The following is a 12,808-nucleotide window of genomic DNA, read 5'->3' on the forward strand; positions in this document are numbered from 1 at the left end:
ACACAGAGCTTGACAGAAGCCACAGGAGCCCATAAGGTTTCCTGGCTTGCTCACTGAGAGGGCTTGGGTATGAGGCTATTATGGACATGTTATTAACCACTATGCTCTAGGTAATGACATGGAAAGTGAAATGTACAGCTACACTTGTAAATAGCACCATTACACTAACATTATAGCCATGTTATAGTTTATAATAGTGTTGAATGCAAGTACAAATAAAGTATGCTCAGACAAGCAACTGTCAAGTACTTTATTGATAAAAGAGGTCCATATTACCAAATGAATACAATATAACATTTCAACTGTTAGGATAATTACATCTCCCCCATACTTTCACGGAGCAGTGTCATATTCAGTGAGACCGATGCCGGGTCCATCATCCTCACACCTTCAGTCTTCAGTACACTGAGACCCAGGGAATGTAGTCTGGCGCCAGTGTTCACGTTGTATCCGGTACAGTCCACAGGACAGGCTGCGTAGTAAGGCCGATCTACCACGGCTGTTCCGGGGCCATCCATGTCTCTTCCAGATGCACAGTTCACCAAGAGCTGTGCACCTGCCTTGTATTGTGATACACTGGGTAATAGAGACTGAGTAGACGTTGTCTTCCAGTTAAACACCACAGCGAACACTGAGACGTCAGGCTTTCCTTTTCCGTAGTAGTGCACTAGAGTGATAGGCAGACATTTACCATCAAATGTATACACTTGGTATGGTTTCATCAATGTCACCCGGTAAGTTACGTTCCAGGTGTCAAATTGCCTACAAATGTTTCTGTAGCAATAACCATTGTCTACCCGAATGAGGTCAGGCGTAGAGTGGTCATTCGAACCACCTCGGATAGAGCGGGACACTCTAGATCTCCCTTGTAATCGGGGTCTGTCGAACTCAAGGCCTCGGGTCACAACCCCGTCTTCTCCGACAAACTCAGGTCCCCCGTCCATACCATGATATTCTCCGTCAAGTTCAAGTCCCCCATCCACACCCAGGTAGTTTTCTTCAAGTACAGGTCCATCACTGATGACACTGTGCTTTCCGTACAGATGCACACATAGAGACAAGTGCATTGTTGCAACAAAGATGAACAGGTTACACATAATAGTCATGCTGGATATAGCTGTAGCTGATACCTCTTCCCCAGTGTTGTTGATAAATGTAAACTCTTCTAACAACCCGAACTGACATATAAGTACTTCCCTGTATTATTACGTTGGGTAGAACATCAAACGTTGGATAACTGATACATGGGTTGCTACACTACTGATAGCTGGATCTATTCTCACACGCGACACATTCCGACCAAGGGCTCTGTTCGCGAACAGCCAGGTGGCCCCCCGTACTGCCCTTGGGCCCCGTGTGAGTTTGGGTATGGATTCTAAAAACGCCCCCCCCTTCCTACACTACCTTCCCTTTGATGTGGACATTGTGTGTGTTTGTTGTTATATAACCCTCCCGTTGTCCTCCCATTCTGCCTACTCCCCGTGTCCCCGGGCGGGTCACCCTGTCCCGTCTCGGCTAAAGGCCCAGAGGGCACAAGTGTGACAGTAGGCGTGCGAACAGCCTTTGCAGATGTATTTCTTACACCTGCAGCACGCCGTGTGTGTCTTGGCGTCCTTCTTGGGCGGGCAGAGCTGACACCTCTTCCTCTTACTGGCCACCAGCGGGCGGCGGCCGGGCCAGCGGCGTCCGGGCGGCGGCGCGCTCCCGGGCCGGGCGGAGGAGCGGCGTCGCGGTCGGCACTCTGCAGGACTTTGACGAGCGCGGACGCGGCTTCGGTGCGGGGGAGACGCTGCCTTCTTTGTATCAAGGGCTTGACAAGCGCCTTTCCCAGCTGCTCCAGGAACACCCTCCTCTTGTTCCGCTTCCGAGGCATCCAGTCGGGCTTGATCTCTCGCCATATGACAAAGGCGTTGTAGGAGGACACGTCGAGGATGTTGTGGAAGATGACCAGGGGCCAGCGGGCGGTCATCCGTCTGCAGCTGTAGGTGCCGACCACCTTGTCTAGGTTGTCCACGCCGCCCTTGTTGCGGTTGTAGTCTAGGATGAGGGCCGGCTTCCGGTCGCGGCGATCGCTGACGTCGGCCTCCGCGTGCAGCGTGCTCAGGAGCAGCACGTTCTTATTTCTCTTTGCCAGGTAGGACACCAGAGTGGCGGTGGGCGTGAAGGCGAACCTGGAGGACGAGACCTGTCTGCCCTTTGACTGGAGCAGCGCGGGAGGGAGCTCGGGCTTGTTCTTTCGCACCGTGCCGACCATGGTGAGGTTCCTCTCGAGGAGCCGCTGGCCGAGTTCGTAGGAGGTGAAGAAATTGTCGCAGGTGACGTTGTGACCGGCGGGCAGCCCCTGCGTGAGATCGAGGACGACGCGGGCGCCCTGGTTCTTCTCGGGGCTCCGCCGGCCGCCTTACCGGTGTAGACTTGCATCTTCCAAGCGTAGCTGGACTTGGCGTCGCAGGCCACCCACGACTTGATTCCGTATTTGGCCGGCTTGCTGGGGATGTACTGTCGGAAAGGACAGCGCCCTTTCGGGAGAGGGAGAGGAAGGAGATTAGAGGAGGCGGCGGCGGCGGCGGAGTCACTGATGCTGACGCTAACTCTCTATACTACCGCTGGCTCATCAAGCAGCGTCATGCTGACGCTGATGCTGCTGCTGATGATGATGATGATGATGATGATGATGATGATGATGATGATGATGATGCCGCTACCCCTCTATACTACCGCTGGCTCATCATTGGGGTGGGGGTCGAACGGCGTTTATGTTACACGCCGCCGATGCTACCGCTGACGCTACCTCTCTATACTACACAGATACACAGATACACAGATACACAGATACACAGATACACAGATACACAGACGGTACCTCTGAACGGGACCAGTTGTTGGTCCACCGTCAAGTCAGACCCCGGGTTGAGAGGAAGGAGATTAGCAGCGTCGTGCTGCTGATGCTACTGCTGCTGATGCTACTGCTGCTGTTGCTGACGACGCCGCTGTTGCCGACGATGATGATGCTGTTGCTGACGATGATGCCGCTACCCCTCTATACTACCGCTGGCTCATCATCGGGGCGCACGCACGGGCGTTTATGTTACACGCCGACGCTACCTCTCTATAGTACACTCACTGCAGATACGCACAGACACTCACAGCAGACGCACAGACACTCACAGCAGACGCACACGCACACACACACGCACACACACGCACACACACGCACACACACGCACACACACGCACACACACGCACACACACGCAGACGGTACCTCTGAACGGGACCAGTTGTTCGTCCACCGTCAAGTCGGGCCCCGGGTTGTAGAGGGCCGGCAGCCGCTCCTCCCACAGGTCCCAGACCTCTCTTATGGCCGCCAGTCTGTCGGCGGCGAGTCTCGCGGGTCTCGACCGGCGGTCGTCGAATCGCAGCAGCCTCGAGTACTTGTGAAAGACCTTGAGCGGCATGGTGGCTCGGAACACGGTCCTGCCGCTCTCCGCGTCCCACAGGCTGGCCGCGGCCTCGCCCCGGGACCTGTAGACGCCCGCTAGGATCAGCAGCCCTAGGTAGGCGCGCAGGTCGACCGAGTCCATGGGTCGCCAGCCGTCGCCGTATTTTCTCACCCCCTGCAGATTGGTCATGTCCACCACGATCCTTTCTATCGCCGGCGTGACAAACAGCCGGAAGGCGGACTCGATGTCGAGCGCGCGCGACGCCGCGTAGGCCGTAGGGCCGGGCGTCACCGCGGGGCCGGGGTGGCGGACGGCGCGGGGCGGGTCCGGGCCGCGATAGGCCTCGGAGGACCATTTGATTTTGCCGTTTTTTGACAGCAACGTCTCCCTTCGGGCCCTTTGGGCAGAGGCCGCCGCCGCCGCCGCCGCCGCCGTGTCCTCTGGCTCTGGCTCTCTGTCTCGCTCTCGGGCGGCGGCCGTGTCTCCCTCTCGCTCTTCCTCCTCCGAAGAACAAGAAGAAGAAGAAGAAGAACAAGAAGAAGAGGAGCGCGACCGCAAGGCCGAGTCGTCCGCGTCACGTTCGGGGTCGTATTCCTCGCCGTCTTCGTCTTCCGAAACGTCCTCCTCTTCGGAATCGCAAAAGTCTTCTTCGTCTTCTCGGTCGACGCTGGAGGCTATCTGTTCCAGGACCTGAGCGCGCTGAAATCGGGACCGCGGCGAGGCGCCGGCTGCTGCCTCGCGCTCGGCGGGGCCGTACACCTCGCCATCGTCCTCATCGTCGTCCTCGTCGTGTTCGTCGTGTTTGTCTTTTTCTTTTCTTTTTCTTCTTCTTCTTCTTCTTCTTCTTCTTCTTCTTCTTCCTGACAATATTAGTAGCCTCTCTACGGCCGGCCGACTGCACGCTGACGCGCCGCGCCCGGCCCGGGGGTCTCTCTGACCCGGGCCTGGACAACTGCAGAGGGGTGATTACGACGTACGCGCTGCTGACGCTTCCCCCGGGTCTCTCTGACCCGGCCTGGACCTCGGGGTGGAACGGCTCCTAACGCGCCGCCGACGCGTTGCTGACGCGCGCCCGGCCCCGGGGGTCTCTCTGACCCGGGCCTGGACAACTGCAGAGGGGTGATTACGACGTACGCGCTGCTGACGCGAGCCCGGCCCCGGGGTCTCTCTGACCGGGCCTGGACAACTGCAGAGGGGTGATTACGACGTACGCGTTGCTGACGCGCGCCCGGCCCCGGGGGTCTCTCTGACCCGGGCCTGGACAACTGCAGAGGGGTGATTACGACGTACGCGTTGCTGACGCGCGCCCGGCCCCGGGGGTCTCTCTGACCCGGGCCTGGACAACTGCAGAGGGGTGATTACGACGTACGCGCTGCTGACGCTTCCCCCGGGTCTCTCTGACCCGGCCTGGACTCGGGGTGGAACGGCTCCTAACGCGTGGCCGAGCCAGGGGGGTCTCTCTGACCCGGCCTGGACGCGGGGAACGGCTCCTAACGCGGCCGAGCCGGGCGGGTCGCTCTGACCCGGCCTGGACAACGGGAGGGTTATAACCATTTTCACAAAAAATTGCAGATTTCTATTTTTCATTTTCGTGACACAAAAACAGTGACCCCGGTCATGCCGAACTAGCGACATTTTGGACAGGCCTAAAAAACACATTTTAGAAATATTTTCAAAAAAAAGCTGCAGAATTTTTTTTTCATTTTTGACACAAAAACAGTGACCCCGGTCATGCCGAAGTAGCGACATTCCGGACAGGCCTAAAAAAACATTTTAAAACCATTTTCACAAAAAATTGCAGATTTCTATTTTTCATTTTCGTGACACAAAAACAGTGACCCCGGTCATGCCGAACTAGCGACATTTTGGACAGGCCTAAAAAACACATTTTAGAACCATTTTCAAACAAAAAGCTCAGAATTTTTTTTTTCATTTTTTGACACAAAAACTGTGACCCCGGTCATGCCGAACTAGCGACATTCTGGACAGGCCTAAAAAAACATTTTAAAACCATTTTCACAAAAAATTGCAGATTTCTATATTGTCCCTAAAAACGATGACTCCGATCATGCCGAAAAAGTGACATTCTGGACAGGCCTAAAAAAAATTGTTAAAACCATGTTCACAAAAAATTGCAGATTTCTATATTGTCCCTAAAAACGATGACTCCGATCATGCCGAAAAAGCGACATTCTGGACAGGCCTAAAAAAAATTGTTAAAACCATTTTCACAAAAAATTGCAGATTTTTTTTTTCATTTTCGTGACACAAAAACAGTGACCCCGGTCATGCCGAACTAGCGACATTCTGGACAGGCCTAAAAAAACATTTTAAAACCATTTTCACAAAAAATTGCAGATTTCTATATTGTCCCTAAAAACGATGACTCCGATCATGCCGAAAAAGCGACATTCTGGACAGGCCTAAAAAAAATTGTTAAAACATTTTTCACAAAAAATTGCAGATTTTTTTTTTCATTTTCGTGACACAAAAACAGTGACCCCGGTCATGTCGAACTAGCGACATTTTGGACAGGCCTAAAAAAACACATTTTAGAACCATTTTCAACAAAAAAGCTCAGAATTTTTTTTTCATTTTTGACACAAAAACAGTGACCCCGGTCATGCCGAACTAGCGACATTCTGGACAGGCCTAAAAAACATTTTAAAAACATTTTCACAAAAAATTGCAGATTTCTATATTGTCCCTAAAAACGATGACTCCGATCATGCCGAAAAAGTGACATTCTGGACAGGCCTAAAAAAAATTGTTAAAACCATTTACACAAAAAATTGCAGATTTCTATATTGTCCCTAAAAACGATGACTCCGATCATGCCGAAAAAGCGACATTCTGGACAGGCCTAAAAAAAATTGTTAAAACCATTTTCACAAAAAATTGCAGATTTTTTTTTTCATTTTCGTGACACAAAAACAGTGACCCCGGTCATGCCGAACTAGCGACATTCTGGACAGGCCTAAAAAAAACATTTTAAAACCATTTTCACAAAAAATTGTAGATTTCTATTTTTGTCACCAAAAACAATGACTCCGATCATGCAGAACTAGCGACATTTTGGACAGGCCTAAAAAAACATTTTTAAACCATTTTCACAAAAAATTGCAGATATTTTTTTTTCATTTTCGTGACACAAAAACAGTGACCCCGGTTATGCCGAACTAGCGACATTCTGGACAGGCCTAAAAAAACATTTTAAAACCATTTTCACAAAAAATTGCAGATTTCTATTTTTCATTTTCGTGACACAAAAACAGTGACCCCGGTCATGCCGAACTAGCGACATTCTGGACAGGCCTAAAAAACACATTTTAGAACCATTTTCAAAAAAAAATGCAGAATTTTTTTTTCATTTTGTGACACAAAAACAGTGACCCCGGTCATGCCGAACTAGCGACATTCTGGACAGGCCTAAAAAACATTTTAAAACCATTTTCACAAAAATTGCAGATTTCTATATTGTCCCTAAAAACGATGACTCCGATCATGCCGAAAAAGCGACATTCTGGACAGGCCTAAAAAAATTGTTAAAACCATTTTCACAAAAAATTGCAGATTTCTATATTGTCCCTAAAAACGATGACTCCGATCATGCCGAAAAAGCGACATTCTGGACAGGCCTAAAAAAAATTGTTAAAACCATTTTCACAAAAAATTGCAGATTTTTTTTTCATTTTCGTGACACAAAAACAGTGACCCCGGTCATGCCGAACTAGCGACATTCTGGACAGGCCTAAAAAACCATTTTAAAACCATTTTCACAAAAATTGCAGATTTCTATATTGTCCCTAAAAACGATGACTCCGATCATGCCGAAAAAGCGACATTCTGGACAGGCCTAAAAAAACATTTTAAAACCATTTTCACAAAAAATTGCAGATATTTTTTTTTCATTTTCGTGACACAAAAACAGTGACCCCGGTCATGCCGAACTAGCGACATTCTGGACAGGCCTTAAAAAACATTTTAAAACCATTTTCACAAAAAATTGTAGATTATTATTTTTGTCACCAAAAACGATGACTCCAATCATGCCGAACTAGCGACATTTTGGACAGGCCTAAAAAAACACATTTTAGAACAATTTTCAAAAAAAAAGCTCAGAATTTTTTTTTTCATTTTTTGACACAAAAACAGTGACCCCGGTCATGCCGAACTAGCGACATTCTGGACAGGCCTAAAAAAACATTTTAAAACCATTTTCACAAAAAATTGCAGATTTCTATATTGTCCCTAAAAACGATGACTCCGATCATGCCGAAAAAGTGACATTCTGGACAGGCCTAAAAAAAATGGTTAAAACCATTTTCACAAAAAATTGCAGATTTTTTTTTTTCATTTTCGTGACACAAAAACGGTGACTCCGGTCATACCGAACTGGTGACATTCTGGACAGGCCTAAAAAAAAAATTTTAAAACCATTTTCACAAAAAATTGCAGATATTTTATTTTATTTTCTTGACACAAAAACAGTGACCCCGGTCATGCCGAACTATCGACATTCTGGACAGGCCTAAAAAACATTTTAAAACCATTTTCACAAAAAATTGCAGATTTCTATATTGTCCCTAAAAACGATGACTCCGATCATGCCGAAAAAGTGACATTCTGGACAGGCCTAAAATAAATTGTAAAACCATTTTCACAAAAAATTGCAGATTTTTATTTTCATTTTCGTGACACAAAAACAGTGACCCCGGTCATGCCGAACTAGCGACATTCTGGACAGGCCTAAAAAAAAATCTTAAAACCATTTTCACAAAAAATTGCAGATTTTTTTTTCATTTTCGTGACACAAAAACAGTGACCCCGGTCATGCCGAACTAGCGACAATCTGGACAGGCCTAAAAAAACATTTTAAAACCATTTTCACAATAAATTGCAGATTTCTATTTTTGTCACCAAAAACGATGACTCCGATCATGCCGAACTAGCGACATTTTGGACAGGCCTAAAAAACATTTTAGAACCATTTTCACAAAAAAAGCTCAGATTTTTTTATTTCATTTTCGTGACACAAAAACAGTGACCCCGGTCATGCCGAACTAGCGACATTCTGGACAGGCCTAAAAAAAACATTTTAAAACCATTTTCACAAAAAATTGTAGATTTCTATTTTTGTCACCAAAAACGATGACTCCGATCATGCCGAACTAGCGACATTTTGGACAGGCCTAAAAAAAATTGTTAAAACCATTTACACAAAAAATTGCAGATTTCTATATTGTCCCTAAAAACGATGACTCCGATCATGCCGAAAAAGCGACATTCTGGACAGGCCTAAAAAAAATTGTTAAAACCATTTTCACAAAAAATTGCAGATTTTTTTTTCATTTTCGTGACACAAAAACAGTGACCCCGGTCATGCCGAACTAGCGACATTCTGGACAGGCCTAAAAAAAACATTTTAAAACCATTTTCACAAAAATTGTAGATTTCTATTTTTGTCACCAAAAACAATGACTCCGATCATGCAGAACTAGCGACATTTTGGACAGGCCTAAAAAAACATTTTTAAACCATTTTCACAAAAAATTGCAGATATTTTTTTTTCATTTTCGTGACACAAAAACAGTGACCCCGGTTATGCCGAACTAGCGACATTCTGGACAGGCCTAAAAAAACATTTTAAAACCATTTTCACAAAAAATTGCAGATTTCTATTTTTCATTTTCGTGACACAAAAACAGTGACCCCGGTCATGCCGAACTAGCGACATTTTGGACAGGCCTAAAAAACACATTTTAGAACCATTTTCAAAAAAAAAATCAGAATTTTTTTTCATTTTTTGACACAAAAACAGTGACCCCGGTCATGCCGAACTAGCGACATTCTGGACAGGCCTAAAAAACATTTTAAAACCATTTTCACAAAAAATTGCAGATTTCTATATTGTCCCTAAAAACGATGACTCCGATCATGCCGAAAAAGTGACATTCTGGACAGGCCTAAAAAAATTGTTAAAACCATTTTCACAAAAAATTGCAGATTTCTATATTGTCCCTAAAAACGATGACTCCGATCATGCCGAAAAAAGCGACATTCTGGACAGGCCTAAAAAAAATTGTTAAAACCATTTTCACAAAAAATTGCAGATTTTTTTTTTCATTTTCGTGACACAAAAACAGTGACCCCGGTCATGCCGAACTAGCGACATTCTGGACAGGCCTAAAAAAAACATTTTAAAACCATTTTCACAAAAAATTGTAGATTTCTATTTTTGTCACCAAAAACGATGACTCCGATCATGCCGAACTAGCGACATTTTGGACAGGCCTAAAAAAACACATTTTAGAATCATTTTCAAAAAAAAAGCTCAGAATTTTTTTTTTCATTTTTTGACACAAAAACAGTGACCCCGGTCATGCCGAACTAGCGACATTCTGGACAGGCCTAAAAAACCATTTTAAAACCATTTTCACAAAAAATTGCAGATTTCTATATTGTCCCTAAAAACGATGACTCCGATCATGCCGAAAAAGCGACATTCTGGACAGGCCTAAAAAAAACATTTTAAAACCATTTTCACAAAAAATTGCAGATATTTTTTTTTCATTTTCGTGACACAAAAACAGTGACCCCGGTCATGCCGAACTAGCGACATTCTGGACAGGCCTTAAAAAACATTTTAAAACCATTTTCACAAAAAATTGTAGATTATTATTTTTGTCACCAAAAACGATGACTCCAATCATGCCGAACTAGCGACATTTTGGACAGGCCTAAAAAAACACATTTTAGAACAATTTTCAAAAAAAAGCTCAGAATTTTTTTTTTCATTTTTTGACACAAAAACAGTGACCCCGGTCATGCCGAACTAGCGACATTCTGGACAGGCCTAAAAAAACATTTTAAAACCATTTTCACAAAAAATTGCAGATTTCTATATTGTCCCTAAAAACGATGACTCCGATCATGCCGAAAAAGTGACATTCTGGACAGGCCTAAAAATAAAATGTAAAACCATTTTCACAAAAAATTGCAGATTTTTTATTTTCATTTTCGTGACACAAAAACAGTGACCCCGGTCATGCCGAACTAGCGACATTCTGGACAGGCCTAAAAAAAAATCTTAAAACCATTTTCACAAAAAATTGCAGATATTTTTTTCATTTTCGTGACACAAAAACAGTGACCCCGGTCATGCCGAACTAGCGACAATCTGGACAGGCCTAAAAAAACATTTTAAAACCATTTTCACAAAAAATTGCAGATTTCTATTTTTGTCACCAAAAACGATGACTCCGATCATGCCGAACTAGCGACATTCTGGACAGGCCTAAAAAAAACATTTTAGAACCATTTTCACAAAAAAGCTCAGATTTTTTTATTTCATTTTCGTGACACAAAAACAGTGACCCCGGTCATGCCGAACTAGCGACATTCTGGACAGGCCTAAAAAAACATTTTAAAACCATTTTCACAAAAAATTGTAGATTTCTATTTTTGTCACCAAAAACGATGACTCCGATCATGCCGAACTAGCGACATTTTGGACAGGCCTAAAAAAACACATTTTAGAACCATTTTCAAAAAAAAAGCTCAGAATTTATTTTTTCATTTTTTGACACAAAAACAGTGACCCCGGTCATGCCGAACTAGCGACATTCTGGACAGGCCTAAAAAACATTTTAAAACCATTTTCACAAAAAATTGCAGATTTCTATATTGTCCCTAAAAACGATGACTCCGATCATGCCGAAAAAGCGACATTCTGGACAGGCCTAAAAAAATGTTTAAAACCATTTTCACAAAAAATTGCAGATTTTTTTTTCATTTTCGTGACACAAAAACAGTGACCCCGGTCATGCCGAGCTAGCGACATTCTGGACAGGCCTAAAAAACATTTTAATACCATTTTCACAAAAAATTGCAGATTTCTATTTTGTCCCTAAAAACGATGACTCCGATCATGCCGAAATAGCGACATTCTGGACAGGCCTAAAAACATTTTTAAAACCATTTTCACAAAAAATTGCAGATATTTTTTTTCATTTTCGTGACACAAAAACAGTGACCCCGGTCATGCCGAACTAGCGACATTCTGGACAGGCCTTAAAAAACATTTTAAAACCATTTTCACAAAAAATTGCAGATTTCTATTTTGTCCCTAAAAACGATGACTCCGATCATGCCGAAAAAGCGACATTCTGGACAGGCCTAAAAACATTTTTTAAAACCATTTTCACAAAAAATTGCAGATATTTTTTTTGCATTTTCGTGACACAAAAACAGTGACCCCGGTCATGCCGAACTATCGACATTCTGGACAGGCCTAAAAAAAACATTTTAAAACCATTTTCACAAAAAATTGCAGATATTTTTTTCATTTTCGTGACACAAAAACAGTGACCCCGGTCATGCCGAACTATCGACATTCTGCACAGGCCTAAAAAAACATTTTAAAACCATTTTCACAAAAAATTGCAGATTTCTATTTTGTCCCTAAAAACGATGACTCCGATCATGCCGAAAAAGCGACATTCTGGACAGGCCTAAAAAAAAATCTTAAAACCATTTTCACAAAAAATTGCAGATTTTTTTTTTCATTTTCGTGACACAAAAACAGTGACCCCGGTCATGCCGAACTAGCGACATTCTGGACAGGCCTAAAAAAAACATTTTAAAACCATTTTCACAAAAAATTGTAGATTTCTATTTTTGTCACCAAAAACGATGACTCCGATCATGCCGAACTAGCGACATTTTGGACAGGCCTAAAAAAACACATTTTAGAACCATTTTCACAAAAAAATGCAGATATTTTTTTTTCATTTTCGTGACACAAAAAACAGTGACCCCGGTCATGCCGAACTAGCGACATTCTGGACAGGCCTAAAAAAACATTTTAAAACCATTTTCACAAAAAATTGTAGATTATTATTTTTGTCACCAAAAACGATGACTCCAATCATGCCGAACTAGCGACATTCTGGACAGGCCTAAAAAAACATTTTAAAACCATTTTCACAAAAAATTGCAGATTTCTATATTGTCCCTAAAAACGATGACTCCGATCATGCCGAAAAAGTGACATTCTGGACAGGCCTAAAAAAAATTGTTAAAACCATTTTCACAAAAAATTGCAGATTTCTATATTGTCCCTAAAAACGATGACTCCGATCATGCCGAACTAGCGACATTCTGGACAGGCCTAAAAAACATTTTAAAACCATTTTCACAAAAAATTGCAGATATTTTTTTTTCATTTTCGTGACACAAAAACAGTGACCCCGGTTATGCCGAACTAGCGACATTCTGGACAGGCCTAAAAAAAACATTTTAAAACCATTTTCACAAAAAATTGCAGATTTCTATTTTGTCCCTAAAAACGATGACTCCGATCAT

At 44.0% G+C, this 12,808-nt stretch overlaps 1 pseudogene; it reads right to left on the minus strand.

Annotated features, from left to right (window-relative positions):
- Positions 1-314: 314 nt before the first annotated feature.
- LOC123732622 (chimeric ERCC6-PGBD3 protein-like) lies at positions 315-4,996 on the minus strand (annotated as a pseudogene).
- Between the last annotated feature and the right edge of the window lie 7,812 nt (positions 4,997-12,808).

Source organism: Salmo salar, unplaced genomic scaffold (genome assembly GCF_905237065.1).
Source record: "Salmo salar unplaced genomic scaffold, Ssal_v3.1, whole genome shotgun sequence".
Taxonomy (NCBI): domain Eukaryota; kingdom Metazoa; phylum Chordata; class Actinopteri; order Salmoniformes; family Salmonidae; genus Salmo; species Salmo salar.